This window comes from Pteropus medius, unplaced genomic scaffold, assembly GCF_902729225.1.
Source record: "Pteropus medius unplaced genomic scaffold, Ma_sr-lr_union100, whole genome shotgun sequence".
Taxonomy (NCBI): Eukaryota; Metazoa; Chordata; class Mammalia; order Chiroptera; family Pteropodidae; genus Pteropus; species Pteropus medius.
In genome coordinates this window covers 1,164,229-1,179,213 of record NW_024346150.1, presented here as the reverse complement: position 1 = coordinate 1,179,213, position 14,985 = coordinate 1,164,229, and the positions used below count along the sequence as shown (strand labels likewise).

The 14,985-nt window shown below is 33.9% G+C and overlaps 1 protein-coding gene and 3 pseudogenes across 3 annotated transcripts in view; 1 reads left to right on the top strand and 3 right to left on the bottom strand.

The window, feature by feature from the left end:
* The first annotated feature begins 467 nt into the window (after window positions 1–467).
* Window positions 468–14,985, top strand: part of UBAP1 (ubiquitin associated protein 1) — a 58,670-nt gene continuing 44,152 nt past the window's right edge. Inside the window, exons 1-2 of one of the 3 annotated variants that reach the window (XM_039875545.1) lie at window positions 520–703; window positions 991–1,078. The gene's annotated coding sequence lies outside the window, so the exon portion shown is untranslated. Of the gene's footprint in view, window positions 704–990; window positions 1,079–14,985 lie in introns of all 3 variants that reach the window. The other 2 variants (XM_039875544.1, XM_039875546.1) reach the window with 2 other exon arrangements.
* LOC120613043 (uncharacterized) lies at window positions 4,559–4,677 on the bottom strand (annotated as a pseudogene).
* LOC120612993 (uncharacterized) lies at window positions 5,671–5,789 on the bottom strand (annotated as a pseudogene).
* On the bottom strand, window positions 12,244–12,362 carry LOC120613027 (uncharacterized; annotated as a pseudogene).

Genomic DNA, 14,985 nt, shown 5'->3' with positions numbered 1-14,985 from the left:
CCATTACCAGCAAGAGTGGGCCTTTTACCAGGTCTGTGACCGGGCACCAGAAGCCAGACATGCTGATTCCCAAATAGGTCTTCTTGATAAATCTTTGCGCGTCCCTTTGTGTTTCAAGGATCCTGGGATTCCGTCAGATAGACGTCTACCGTGCCTATCTTCCAGTAGTGTATTAGTCCCATTGATCTGAACTCATTTTCCCGCATCCCATCTGCCCTCCACTCCTTCAACTTTGGTCCCCACACTCTGACCCTTCTGCCTCAATCTGCTTCTCCAACCCCTACGCTTTACTCTCTTAGTGACTCTCTCCTTTCTTTCCTACCTTTGGGTCAGCAGAGTTCACCCGGTCCAATTGCAACGCTCCAGGCAGCTGTAGTTCAGCACTGGAAGAGAGATTAGGGATCTCACGGTCAGCTCCTCCCATAGGCCGAGGTGGGAGGGGTGGGTGGACGCGGCGCCATGACGTCAGACGCCTAAAGGGGCGGAGCGATGGGGGGAAGGTGGAGAGAAGTAGGACTTCAACATGGCGGCTGTGGGTCTGGCGGTGGCTACGGTGACGGCCTGGCCCGGGGTGGGCAGAGTTGAAGGTGGTGGCATTCGCTCTCCCTAGGGGCCGTTAGGGGCTCAAGAGGGACCGGGCTTGAGAAGTCGGTTGGCGCCAGCACCTTTTGGCTTCTGGAACGGCGGCGGCAGCGGCGTTCAGGTGAGGGGGCCTCCTTTTTTGGGGGGAGAGGGGCGGAGTTGGGGGAAGGGGACCGGTACCACGAGATGGATGGGGGAGGGAACCAGGGGAATAGGCTAGAGGCCCTGCTGGATGAAAGGAGCTGCCGCTGAGGGAGTTGGAAAGGGAAGAGGCCAGAGTTCCTTGACTTGGGAAGGATTCAGGGTGAAGGGTCGGAGTGAGGAGACCAGAGTTGGAGGGGCTGAAGGCAGATGTAATGTGGGAAAATGAGTTCGGATTAAGGAGACTAATACATTCCTGGAAGACAGGCGCAGTACATATCTATCTGGCTGGACTTAGAGCTCGATGGGAATTAGAGGATGTCGGGGGAGAGGGATTCAGGTTTCAGTGAAGAAGGTAAGTGATGGGGAGTTGAGGGTGAGCTGGGGACGTGAGGTGCAGATTTAGTTCTCCCTGAAGCGATGAGATTTGGGAGAAGGGGAGGAGACCAAACGCGAGGTGAGTGATCTTTGGGGATATCTTTGACATTGTCTGGTCTTTAGGTATGTTTATCTTGCCTCTTTTGTTTCTTGGGTGGAGTCTTACCTGTACAGTCCATCTGGGCCTCAGAAACAGCCCCAGATCTTTCTTGTGGAATATCAAGTTATACAGTTCATTTATTTGATCTATATCAGTCATCTCTGGTCTTTGTGTTACCGTCACATGTACTGTTTTCCAGACTAGTCTCTTAAAAGTATGGCTGGGCATAAAAATGGATTTTATATTAACTGATATTTAGAGTTTTTAAGACAGCGTAGAGTGTTGCAAAACTGGATTTGGTAATTTAGTTACTTAACTATTAAATATATTTTGTTCTCTTTCCTCAATTCTGTATTAGTATTTGAGAATTTGGATAGATATGGATGTTTTTCTTTAGAATTTTGTCAGATTTGATGGTGGGAAAAACAGGGCACTTAGTCTAGTGATAGCTAGCTTTTTCCAGTTAATGTCTCAAACTAGTTAAACTGAAAGTTTCTGTATTATTTTATAGCAGAGATTGTGAAATGTCCAAAGATTACATTGTCTGCATTTACGTATTTTTAGTGGAGTTTTATAAGTTAAATTTTTGTTTCTAATCCGTCCTATTTTTTGTTATTTATTCAACATTTATTGAATGCCTGTTGTGTGTTGCATTAAGAGTCATAATTATGGAAATGGGAAATTAATGTTTTTTTAGTGAGCATCTATCACTGCACAGCAAATAACTTGCTATGACCTCATTGGAAGATAAAATATTGTTTTAGAAATGAAGACAAAAGAAAAAATTAAAGTATGTGAATATTAGAACTTCTTAAATTTTTCTTTGTTTCGTATTTGACTCATTACCTCATGATGACATTTTCTGTATATCTGAAAGATTTTATTTTTCATTTTGATTTCGAAGAAGACAATAATAGTATCTTGATTAAAAAAATATTAGATCTTAGGCAGTTCTCATCGATGGTGGTTAGTTCACACTTTTTGGTCTGGCAGATGTCACTTTATCTTGTGTTATGTTTTATGTCTTGACTGTAATAAGGTATTTAAAATGAGATTCCTGAAGTTTAATTCAGTGACTAAAATTCTCTCAAGTATTTTTAGCATTATATATATTTTAATTATCCCACAGTGTAAGATTATACATTTTTCCTGTTCTCTAATTATATTGTTGAATGTTTTGAGATTTTTCATATGTAGATTATTTTAAGTGTAAATTTTTTCTCTACATACTAACAAAAACCATAAAAGCCAACCATCAGTTCATTAATCAGATAATCTTCTTTAGATAGTCTTTCTCAATAAATGCAAAAGGTAGTACTCAATACCTTAAAGTATTAAATAGCTTTTTCTTAGACTCAAAAAAATTTTTTTTTGATTTGAAGCTTAGAAATCAATTGAGTTTAGTTTCTTACATAGCATGGGAATCTCTGGTTCTGTATCATGAAGATAAGTGAGTCTAATTTCTTATAGGAAAGAGCCATTCAGTTAGAAAAAGGAGAGTATTGCTCTTCTAACCTGTAGCACACAGTTTCTTGTAATATAGGAAAATAATTTGAATGTAAAAGTAATATTTCCCTGTGAATTGAGAGATTATTTCAAGCTTTAAAAATTTTAGGTGATTGTAGCAAGATTTACAAAGGAAAAGGTGCTAACTCTGGACCTATGGTAATGAGCTAGGCATTGTTTAGCACTTTACATAATCTCACTTAATCTTTACAATTAGATTAGGTAGGCAGGTGGTGATACACTTGCTTTTTAGTTGTCAAGGAAACAAGTAACTAAGGTTATAGCTATAAAATGGTAGAGTCTAAATTTGAGCTCAGATTTGTCCAACTTTAATGCCCCTTATTGTATCTGTTATATATGTACCATTTTGCCCCTCTTAGTTGGTCACAGGGCCATTCTAATTCCTGTCAAGTAAATTTAAAGTATAAGAACTAGTTTTAAAAAATATTTTATTTTAAATTACAGTCAACATGTGATATTTTACATTAGTTTCAGGTGTACAGCATAACGATTAGACAATATAATTTACAAAGTGATCCCTCAATAAGTCTAGTACCCACCTGACATCATACATAGTTATTACAATATTATTATTTTTTTGACCAGAATTTGCATCTTACATTTATTGTCATTATAATATTATTGACCATATTTCCTATGCTGTATGTTACATCTCATAACTATTGTTTTTCTTTACTGTTTTTTAACTACATTTATTGGGGTGACATTGGTTAATAAAATTATGTAGATTTCAAGTGTACAATTCTATTTTAAACCACTTGTTCTCATTGAAATAGTAGTGTTACTAGAATGATAAATCATTAAAATTTTGGTTAAGATGTCATTAGTTTATAGGAGGAAATGAATACCTGAATATTTTGTACTTAACAAAATAAACTGGAGAAATTGGATAAGGGACAAAAAGTTTTTTGATTTATATTGCTGAGTCAGGTTGGACCCAGCTCATTAAGGGCCAAAATTTGAATTTGGCAGTACTACAAATGTGTTCTCAGAATTCTGGATTGGTCATTATCAGTTGCTTAATGCTTACCAAACACTTCCAGTGTTTGAGTCACTGAGTTGGCTCATGGTGAATGTGACTATTGTGGTTACTGAGTCAAGCTAGTGTGTGTTTTGGTTGCTTCATTTCCCCAACACTTTATATTGTCAGACTTTTAATTTTTTTTCTAATCTAGTGGGTTTGAAATGATATCTTGTGTTTTTAGTAGCATTTCCCGTAGTTGAGCATCTTTTTCATATATTCATTGGTTGTGCTTCTGTGAAATATGTTTTCAAGTTCTGTGCCTATTTTTATTTTGAGTTGTTTCTGATTTTTAAGAGTTCTTTAAATATTTTGCATACTAATTATTTAATTTATGGGTTGCAAATACCCTCTCTCAATTTGTGACTTGTCTTTTCATCTCTTCATGGTCTTTTTGGTGAGAAAAGTTCATAATTTTAATGGAGTTTTTCAGTCTTTTTTTTCATGATTTGTCCTTTTTGTATCAAAGAAATTCTTCTCTTCTGCTAGACATCCTCTTTTAACAAATACAGTAATGTATCCATCTGTAATGTGAAATTTAGGCCCAACATTTCCTTGGTTAGAAAGGCAAACTTTTCAGGAGTTGTATTCCTGTTGTCTTTGGAGTTATAGGGCCAGAGAGGCTTTATTTATTTATTCCTGTTGTCTTTGGAGTTATAGGGCCAGAGAGGTTTTATTTATTTATTTATCTATCTATCTATCTATCTATTTATTTAATTTATTTATTTGGTGAGTTGACCTTTGGTTGACCTCACAGATTGCAAGGACCTTGTCAGCTTACAATCCCTTATTTTTTATTTTATTTTTTACGTCTACAGCACCTGGTCTTTCTAGGTGGTCTCCCATCCAAGTACTAACCATGCCCGACCGTGCTTAGCTTCCGAGATCAAACGGGATCGGGCTTGTTCAGGGTGTCATGGCTGTAGATCAGAGCGTTTTTAAAGCAGCTTGAATTGTGCCTTATACACAGGTTACATATATTTTCCAAAACTGGGAAGCCAACAGATTTATGATTGATGTGTACATTTTACTAAATGTTAATGATGTGGTTTGACAATGAGAGACTTTTCTTGTGTAGACAGTATTAGTTAGATACAATTCATAATGAATCAGTCTAAGAACTTAGCATTTCTACTAAAATATGGTTAGAAAGATTTGTTGATTTCTAGTTCTTACAGCGTTGAACTTTATCAAGAATAATTGTGGATTGTGGAAAAACTGATGTGAAAATATTTTGGAAGTTTTTTTAAAAATTTATTTTCAATTATACAGTAGTATATAATTAGGATACAATTCTGTGGAATGTAGATACATCATCAAGTAAAAACAAATGTAAATTTGCATTGTTAAACAACAGTTTGTTCATGTATTTTTTGGGGGAGTGGGTATCACACGTTTGTTTAAATTTCATTAGATACATTTAAAAGAATGAGGTAACTTATTTTCAATATTAGAGAAATTACATCTATTTAAAGTTATGAATGTTTCAAAGCAACTAGAACATTTGTAAGGGAGTGTGTAGTTTTTGTGTTTCTTTGTTTTTAAACCTTCTGCCCTATTTGGACTTGTGTGGCTCCTATCGACCATTAAACCCTTATCTCTTAAGTTATATAAATACATAAAAATCTTGGGATGTTTGATTTTCTCTGTTGTGTATTAAAGCATGTTAAAAACTTTTTTTCCATAAGATGACTAGGGACTACTTTGACTTTAAGAAGTGTTCTTCTGAGATGTTAGATGTTCGATCCTTGTAAGGATTCTGAAATATAGAATGTCCACTAGACTTCAACTATACTGCAAATATTGTATAGTGGTATACAGTACATTCTTTTTTTTTTTTTTTTTAAGGCAAGGCAACCCTTGGCTGACCTCACAGATTGCAAGGACCTTGTCAGCTTACAATCCCTTTTTTTATATTTTACGCCTACAGCACCTAGTCTTTCTAGGTGGTCTCCCATCCAAGTACTAACCAGGCCTGACCCTGCTCAGCTTCCGAGATCCGACAGGATTGGGCTTGTTCAGGGTACCATGGCCATAGACCAGTGCATTCTTGATATTTGTGAAAGGTATGTTCTTAGATATTTGAGAATCCTTACATAACTACCATAATTTAGAAGTTCCCTCATAACACATAGACAAATATAATGGAAAAATTTTTGTTACCATTGGATTGGATGGGTAAATAGAAGAAGGTAACAGAGTTAGAGAGCTGGATGCTAAACTCGTTCTTCAGCTACCTTTAACTCCCAGTCTTTTTCTGTTTATTACTACTGGCTGGCCTATCCCTAGCCTCCGAAAACAACCCATTAGAGACTCAAGGTCAGGCTGGCTTGACCTTATCTTATACTGCATCTCATCATCATGGTCTTGGTCCCAGGAAAGGTTTGTATCCTTTTCATTTCTCCTTTTATTAATAAGAATGGAATCTTCTTAATCCTAACATCTTCCTATAGTTTGCAGTGTTAACATTTCCTTCTACAATTTGGTTGGGGAAGGATATGAGCAGTAAATTCTTTTGGTAGACTATACTATGTCACTTTTTATAAGTGATCCTTTTTTATGGGTGGGATTCAAAGTCAGTTGTTAGCCAAATTACAAATTATTATATGGAGTGGACTTTAGGGGTAGCTTGCGAGTTTTCAGAATTGGAAATATTTAATTTCTTCCATCAAAGTTTACTCTATTTTTAAGTGATTTTAATACCATAGACAATGCATCATAGGAAGTTGTTGGACAGTGATTCTCAAATCAGATCAGTGATTTTCAAATTTTAGGTTGCATATGGATCACCTGGAGATATTGGTAAAATGTAGATTCTGATTCAGTAGACTTGAGATTGTGCATTTCTAAACAAGCTCCAAGGTTATGATGATGGTCCAAGGACCGTACTTTGAATAGTAATATTCTGAATTTATTATAGCATGAAGTTTGATTTGGGATTTTTTCTTACTTTATTATAAGCTTTTTGATTACTGTCTTTTGCCATGAGAGGTTGTATTGTGATAGAATTCTGGGCAGTGAATTGGAAGATCTAACATTCTTGCTCTGGTTTTCCATTTAAAAACTAACCATCTCTTTCAGCCTTGAACTTTTTAATTTATAAAATGAAAATAGTAATAAGTGCTTATATCTCATAGCATGTGAGGCTCAGATAAGATGATATATATGATAGTATTTTGAAACCTACATGAGGCTTCACATATAGTTTTGAAAATTTAAGTTTTCAATACAGTGCTTCATTAGAGCATAAAACTTCTTTTCCCCTGTTAGCTTAATAGTAGGTTTATTTTCTAAAGCTAACATACTGCATTTTATTCAGGAATTCTCAGTAACTTTTATTTCTTCAGTTATACTTAATGTTTGTCTCTCGCCACTAAAATTAGATTTAATGAAGGATTTTGTCCTATTACTGCTGCCACTTAGAGTAGTACCAAGCAGTAATAGCTACCTATTAAACAGTTGTTGAATGAATAAGGCATGAAGCCTGAGAAATTTTGTCTTATGTTGTGATCAGGCGGAGATAGTTTTTCATATGAACAGCAAAATTTGATTTGGAAACCAGCGTTTAGAGGGAGAGCAAAGAAGTAGTAATTATTTAGCTCATTTTTCCATCGAAGAAAAAAAAAGTAAGCCAGATAATGGACTTCTTCACTACCGAATTCTATTTATTTGTTAGTGTCTTACTACACTCTTTTTAACAGTGGTTTTAGTAATTGTGTACAATCTCTTGGGTATCCTTTGACAAGGTTTAATGATATTTTCTGTCTTATTTTTTTCTGAAATATTTTAAAGTTAAATTATAAACATTTCATATGAGAATACTTATGTAACTTTTTAAAAAATGAGGACATTTTCCTTTATAAACACAATACTGTTATCATACTCAACCATCAACAGTAATTCTTTAATGTCATATTATACCAGTACTTAATTCAAATTTCCTCATTTGTCCCCGAAACATCTTTTATAGATTCAGTGCAATTTGAACACTACCCATGATTAGGCCAAACTATACAGGTAAAGGGCACAGTCATTCAGAAGACGGCCCTCACTTCGGGTATCAGCCACAAGCTCGAGGGTTTCCAGGCAACTTGCACATCTGAAACAACTGGCTACAGATTTGGGGGTTCCCATTCTGCTAAAATGATTCACAGGACTCAGAAAGTACTGTACATACTTACGATTAGTTTTATTATATCCAAAAGGATATAAATCAGAACTTGCCAGAAGAGATGTATAGGGTGCCAAATTGAAAGCTTCTGTGTCCTTTCCCTTTGAGTCAGGATGTGTCACCCTATGTGTCACAGTATTGTTAACTAGGGAAGCTCACCTGAACTTGTCTAGAGTTTTGATTTTATTGGGCTTTCATTACATAGTTATGATTCATTGAATCATTGGCCACAAGGTTAATTCAATATTTGACTGATCTCTTTTCTCCTACTTTTTTTGGTGAGTGAGGAAATGCCTGAAGTAGTTTTAAGCAAAATCTCAAACATTCCTGTAAATTAATAATTATGCATCTCTAACTGATAAGGCTTTCTTTTAAAAGCATAGCCACTATGTTATCACATCTAACAATTATTAGTAATTCCTTAATATAATTTAATACCACCCGTAGTAAAACTTCTTTTATCTTGAAAGTGTCACTTTCCAGATTTCATTCACAGTTCACAACGTACAATTACATGGTTTTCATGTCTGTTAAGTCCTTTTTCTAAACATAGGATAATTACTCCTTTTCAAATTATTGATTCATTAGAGAAACCAGGCCTTTGTCTTGTAGGTACCGCATATTCAGAATTTGTGTGTTCTTGTGTTGTCTTTTTGCTTGATCCTCTCTATTTCTTGTAAACTAATGGTTAGAAGCTTGATTTAATTCATATTTTTGTTTGGGGGGCAGGAACACAAGTGGTGTTGTGTACCTTCTTTTGCATCACATCAGGAGGTGGATAATGATTGGTTGTTACACTTTTAGTGATTCTAGTTGTGTTCCCTATTATAAAGTTCACTAATAACCTTCATAGTTTAGCATCCATTGATGATACTTGAATCAGTTATTTAGAGGTTATGAAATTGTACCCTCATGCTATTTCTGTCATGTTTATGATGTGCCGTTCTTCTGTAAAGAAGAGCTTTCCCTCATCAACAGAATTAATCCTGAAAGTGTAGTTCCTATTAGAAAGGCAGGATGAATGCTTCCTTTCTTGTAACTACCAGTTTCAAAGTAAAGAGTTGATATAGCAGTTATCTCTAATGGTAACAGGTTATGTAGAAAACGGTTGGTTTTCTAAAGACCTTTTGTCTTTGAGTATCATCATACCCTCATGGATTTATACCATTAGTTTGAAACAATTATAGTCATTCTTTTTGATACACAAGTTGTTTCATTGATCTGTGGGAATAATTTCAAATTGGTAGCTTTTTGACATGTTCTGTAAATCTTTGAAAGATTTCTTGCTTTCATGCACAGCCAATGGCCCAGGTTCACCTTATGAATTTTTCCTGCACATCTGAAAACGCCCATTCCTCCAAGAATTAATTCAGAAATAATATTGAGAACTCAAAACCTGGGTGCTCATTGATACTGTCCTTGCTTCTACAAATATTTTTAAAAATCACAAGTTCATATTGATTTTTACAATTTAGATTTAAGAATTTTAGAGTTTTTACTTGACTTTAATAGCTTATCTTTTTTTGTCTTACATAAAAAAATTTGGTTCCTTAAAATATAAACATAATTATTTATTTGCTATATTGGACATATATAGAAATGGTTTCAAAATAGTGATACTGATATTACTGATAATAAGAAAAAGTAAAATCTAAAATTTTTGCAGTAATTTATGTTTCTAGAACATATTCCACTAATATGTGCAGTTAGAATACTGAGTTCTAAAGTTACCTGAAATAATTTTACTAATTTTGTGCACAATTAGGTTTATTTGTTTCACTCTGTATTTATTTAAAATATGCAATATATTATTTCGAAAACTCAGATATAGAGATATATAAAAGAAAATGTAAAAATTGTCCCTAACCATTGGAAATATCCACTATTAAAATATCATGTATTAGGATTGTTCTAAGTACTTTATGTGCATTACCTTATTTGATCTTAATGATAACCCTATGAGGTAGTTAATATTATTATTCCCATTTCACAGGTTGAGTACCTGAAGCTCAGAGATACTAACTTGTCTAAGGGATACACAGCCAATAATTGGCAGTACTGGAACCTGAACCCTGATCTTTCTTTAAAACTTACCTTCTTAATTACTGTGTATTCTGTTTTCAGTCCTTTATCTCTGCTTATAAACAAATATATTAGAAGATATATTTTATATCTTTGGATTATTTTTCTCTTAACAGTGAGAAGTTTTCAGTTTTGATAAAGTTCACTTTATATTTTCTCTTTTATGGTTTGTGCTTCAAGAAAAAAAATTTAAGTATTTACCTTCTCTTCCCCTCAACCTGCCTTTTTATCTTTGTTGACTTTTTAATGTTTTTTTTCTTTTCTTTTTTGCCATTTGTATTTCTCTCTCTCTCTTTTTTTTTTTTTCATTTTTTTATTTTTCCCTTCCCTTTCTTCCCCTTTGGCCACTGTTAGGAGGTTCTCTATATCTCTGGGTCTGTTTCTGTTTTGTTCATTTTTTATTTTAGATTCTTCATATAAGTGAAATTTTACAGTATTTGTCTTTCTCTGTCTAGCTTATTTCATTTAGCATAATACCCTCTAGGTCTATTCATTTTGTCACAAATGGCAAGATTTCATTCTTATTCCATTCTATATATACCACATCTTTATCTGTTCATCTGTTGATGGACATCTAGGTTGTTTCCATATCTTGGCTATTAGTAATAATGCTGCAGTGAACCTAGAGGTGCATATATCTTTTTAAATTAGTGTTTTATGTGGCAGCTCTATTTTTAATTTACTGAAGAATCTATGTACTGTTTTCCATAGTAGCTGTACTAATTTACAATACCACCAACAGTGTATGAGGGTTCCCTTTTCTCTACATCCTTGCCATAACTTATTGATTTATTGATGATAGCCATTTTGACAGGTATGAGGTGATATCTGATGTGGTTTTAACTTGTATTTCCCTCATGACTAGTGATGTTGAACATCTTTTCATATGTCTGTTGGCCATATGTATGTCCTCTTTAGAGAAATGTCTACTTAGGTCTTCTGCCCGTTTTTAAATTGGATTCTTTTTTTGCGGGGGAGGGGCTGTTAAATTGTAAGAGTTCCGTGTATATTTTGAATATTAACCTCTTATTGGATGTATCATTTGTGAATATCTTCTCCCATTCAGTAGGTTGTCTTTTTGTTTTGTTGATGGTTTCTTTGCTGTGCAAAACTTTTTAGTTTGATGTAGTCTCATTTGTTTATTTTTTCTTTTGCCCCTTTTCTGAGGAGACATGTTCAAAAAGATGATGCTTAAGAGCAATGTCAAAGAGTTCACGGCCTATGTTTTCTCTAGGAGTTTTATGGTTTCAGGTCTTATGTTTAAGTCTTTAATCTATTTTGAGTTTATTTTTGTATATGGTATAAGCAAGTGGCCTAATTTCATTTTTTTGCATGTATCTGTCCTATTTTCCCAACATCACTTATTGAAGAGACTATTTACTCCATCGGATATCTTTACCTCTTTTGTCTTATATTAATTGATCATATAAGCAAGGATTTATATCTGGGATCTCTCTTCTGTTCCATTGATCTATATATCTGTTTTTATGCCAGTACTCCATACTGTTTTGGTTATCGTAGCTTTGTAGTACAGTTTGATATCAGGAAGGTGATACCTCCCACTTTGTTCTTAAGATTTCTTTGTTTTTTGGGGGGTCCATATAGATTTTAGGGTTAATTCTGATTCTGAGATGAATGCCATTGGTATCTTAATAGGGATTGAATTGAATCTATCTGTATTGCTTTAAGGACATTTTAATAATATTAATCCTTTCAATCCATGAAGAAGGTATATCCTTCCATTTATTTGTGTATTCATATTTTTAATTCAGTGTCTTATAGTTTTCAGAGTACAGGTCTTTCACCTCATTGGTTTAATTTATTCTTAGGTATTTTATGCTTTATGATACAATTGTAAATGTAAGTTTTTAAATTTCCTCTACTAATTATTCATTATTGGTAGATAGAAATGCAACAGATTTCTGTATATTGATTCAGTACTTGTCGCTTTACTGAATTTTTTTTATTAGTTCTGATAGTTTTTTGGCGGAATCTTTAGGGTTTCCTATATATAATATCATGTCATCTGTAAATAATGAGAGTTTCACTACTTCCTTTCTGATTTAGATGCCTTTTATTTCTTGTCCAATTGCTGTGGCTAGGAGTTCCAATATTGTGTTGAGTAGAAGTGGTGATAATAGGCGTTCTAATCCTTGTCTTGTTTCTGATTCTAGAGGAAAGCTTACAACTTTTGACCATTTATTATATTTTATTTAAAAATTTTTTTTAAATTATTATTTATGCCTACAGCACCTGGTCTTCCTAGGTGGTCTCCCATCCAAGTACTAACCAGGCCTGACTCTGCTTAGCTTCCAAGATCAGACGGGATCGGGCTTGTGAAAGGTGGCATGGCCATAGACCATGGACTGTGGCTTCACTGGGGCGTGAACCCAGGACCTTTTGCATGTAAAGCAGATGTGCTAATTGCTACACTATGGAACCATGTCTAGCTTTTCACCATTTAGTATGATATTAGTTGTGGGTTTGTCATATATCGCCTTTACTATGTTGAGATGTTCCTTCCATACCCACTTTGTTGAGAGTTTTTATCATAAAAGAGTATTGAATTTTGCCAGATTTTTTTTTTTGCATCTGTTGAGATAATTATGTGGTTTTTATTCTTTATTTTATTAATGCGATTTATCAAGTTGATTGATTTACAGATGTCGACCCATCACTGCATCCCATGAATCCCACTTGATCATGGTTGAATCTGGTTTGCTAATATTTTGTTGAGAATTTTTACATCAATGTTTATGAATACTGGCCTATAGTTTTCTCTTTTTGTAATGTCTTTGTATGGTTTTAGTATCAGGCTTAATAGAACAAGTTTGCAAGTGTTCCTTCCACTTTAACTTTTTGAAATAGTATGAGAAGGATAGGTATTAATTCTTCAGTGAATGTTTAGTAGAAGTCACCTGTGAAGACCTTGTCTGGTCTTAGACTTTTATTTTTGGGGAGTTTTGATTACTGCTTCAGTTTTATTGCTAGTAATTGGTCTGTTTATATTTTATATTTCTTCCTGGTTCAATTTTGGAAGCTTATATACTCCTAGAAATTTATCCATTTCTTCTAGAGTGTTGAATTTGTTGCTATATAATTGTTGTTTTTTCCAACTATCTTTGTTACTTCTGAGGTATCGTTTGTAACTTCTCTTTTTTGATTTTATTTGGGTTTTCTTCTGTTTTCGATGAGTTTGGCTAAAGGTTTGTCAATTTTATTTTTTCAAAGAACCTGCTCTTTTATTGATCTTTTCTATTGTTTTTTAAATTTTTACTTCATTTATTTCCACTCTGATCTTAACTCTTTCCTTCCTTCTGTTTACTTGGGTTTTGTTTGCTTTTATTTTTCTAGTTCCTTTACGTGTAGAGTTAGATTTTTTTTTTTAACAGCAGAAAAGAAAAGTTTTATTAGAAGAGAAGTGATACTTCCAGATATGGAAGTGGGCCTGAGCAAGAGAAGCGTGGCTCAAAAGGCCAAGTTAGATTGTTTATTTAGGATTTTTCTTGTTTGTTGAAGTAGGCCTATATAGTTATGAATGTCCTCTGAACTGTTTTTGCTTTAACCCATAAATTTTGAAAAGTTGTATTTTCCTTTTCATTTGTTTGAACTTGCATTCCTTGGAAAACCCCCACTTCGTCATGATATAGTAAGCTTTTTATGTATTGTTGGGTTTGAGTTGCTACAATTTTGTTAAGAAATTTTGCATTTATGTTCATGAGGGATATTGTTTTGTAGTTTTCTCTTTTTGTAACATCTTTGGTATCAAGATAATGTCTTATAGAATGAGGGGAAGTAGTCCTTTCTCTTTAATATTCTGGAAGTTTGTAAAATTAGTATTATTTCTTCCTTAAATATTTGGTAGATTTCACCAGTAAAGCCATCTGGGCCCTGAGTTTACGTTATGATAAGATTTTTAAATACAAATTTAATTTATTTAATAGCTATTAGCTGTTGATATTTTTAATTGGGTGAGCTTTGGTAGTTTTTGTTTTTCAGGAAATTAGTTAATTTGATCTAAAATGTGAAACTTTCAGCTTAAAATTGTTTCTATATAGTATTCTCTTTTAATCTTTGTAGTGGTGTTCCCTTTCATTCCCTGTAGCAGCTTGCTTTCTTGCTTGCTTGCTTTTTTCTTCTAATGAGCCTTGCCTAGGGGTTTACCAATTTTAGTGAGCTTTGAAAAGAATCAGCTTTTAGTTTTAATAATTTTCTCTTGTTTTTCTTAGTTATTATTTGGAGAAGAATTGATACTTTTTTATTTGAAGTTATTGGTATTCTGATTTTTAATGTTAGCCTGGCCACTTATGGCTTCATTGTGCTATAGGCAGGTTTCCAAACTGCCTGCCTTGCTTACAGTGCCAGTATTTTCCATTTTCCTGAAAATTATGTATAGTACTTACATTATAGATAAGTTAATTGGCTTGCACATAGTTGGATAATTGTGCGTTGTATTGATGAGTCCATAAAATTGTATTAGGGGGATAAGGATTTTTAAGATTTAAGTTACATTTCTATTAGAAGTAGTTCTCTATTACATAAACTTCATGTTAAGCAAACCCTTTATATTTGGAATTTCCTAAACACTTTGGAAGAGTTTCTGCTTCTGTGATAGAGCAAACCAATATGTCATTTATGACTTCGTAGTTGGTAATTCCAGTTAGATACTAGGATACTATTTTTCAGTAACTTGGTTCTAGTAACCTGGTAGGGTTTGTATTTCTGTTTAACATGATATGAAAGATAATATTAATATTTTGTTAATGGACATAGCCCACTGTGTTGAAGTTTTTGTAATGTGCTGTGATTTTCTTTTTTAGTGTAAAATAAAATATAACAATGTCCTCATTTTTTCAAAAACTTTACATGATGGTGTAAAGACTTAATGGAGCGCTTTTTTATTCTTTGGAGGATCATAGCGTTTTGGTTAATTTCCAGGGGCATTTCAAAAGATTTGGTACATAGTATGCTGAAATTATATGT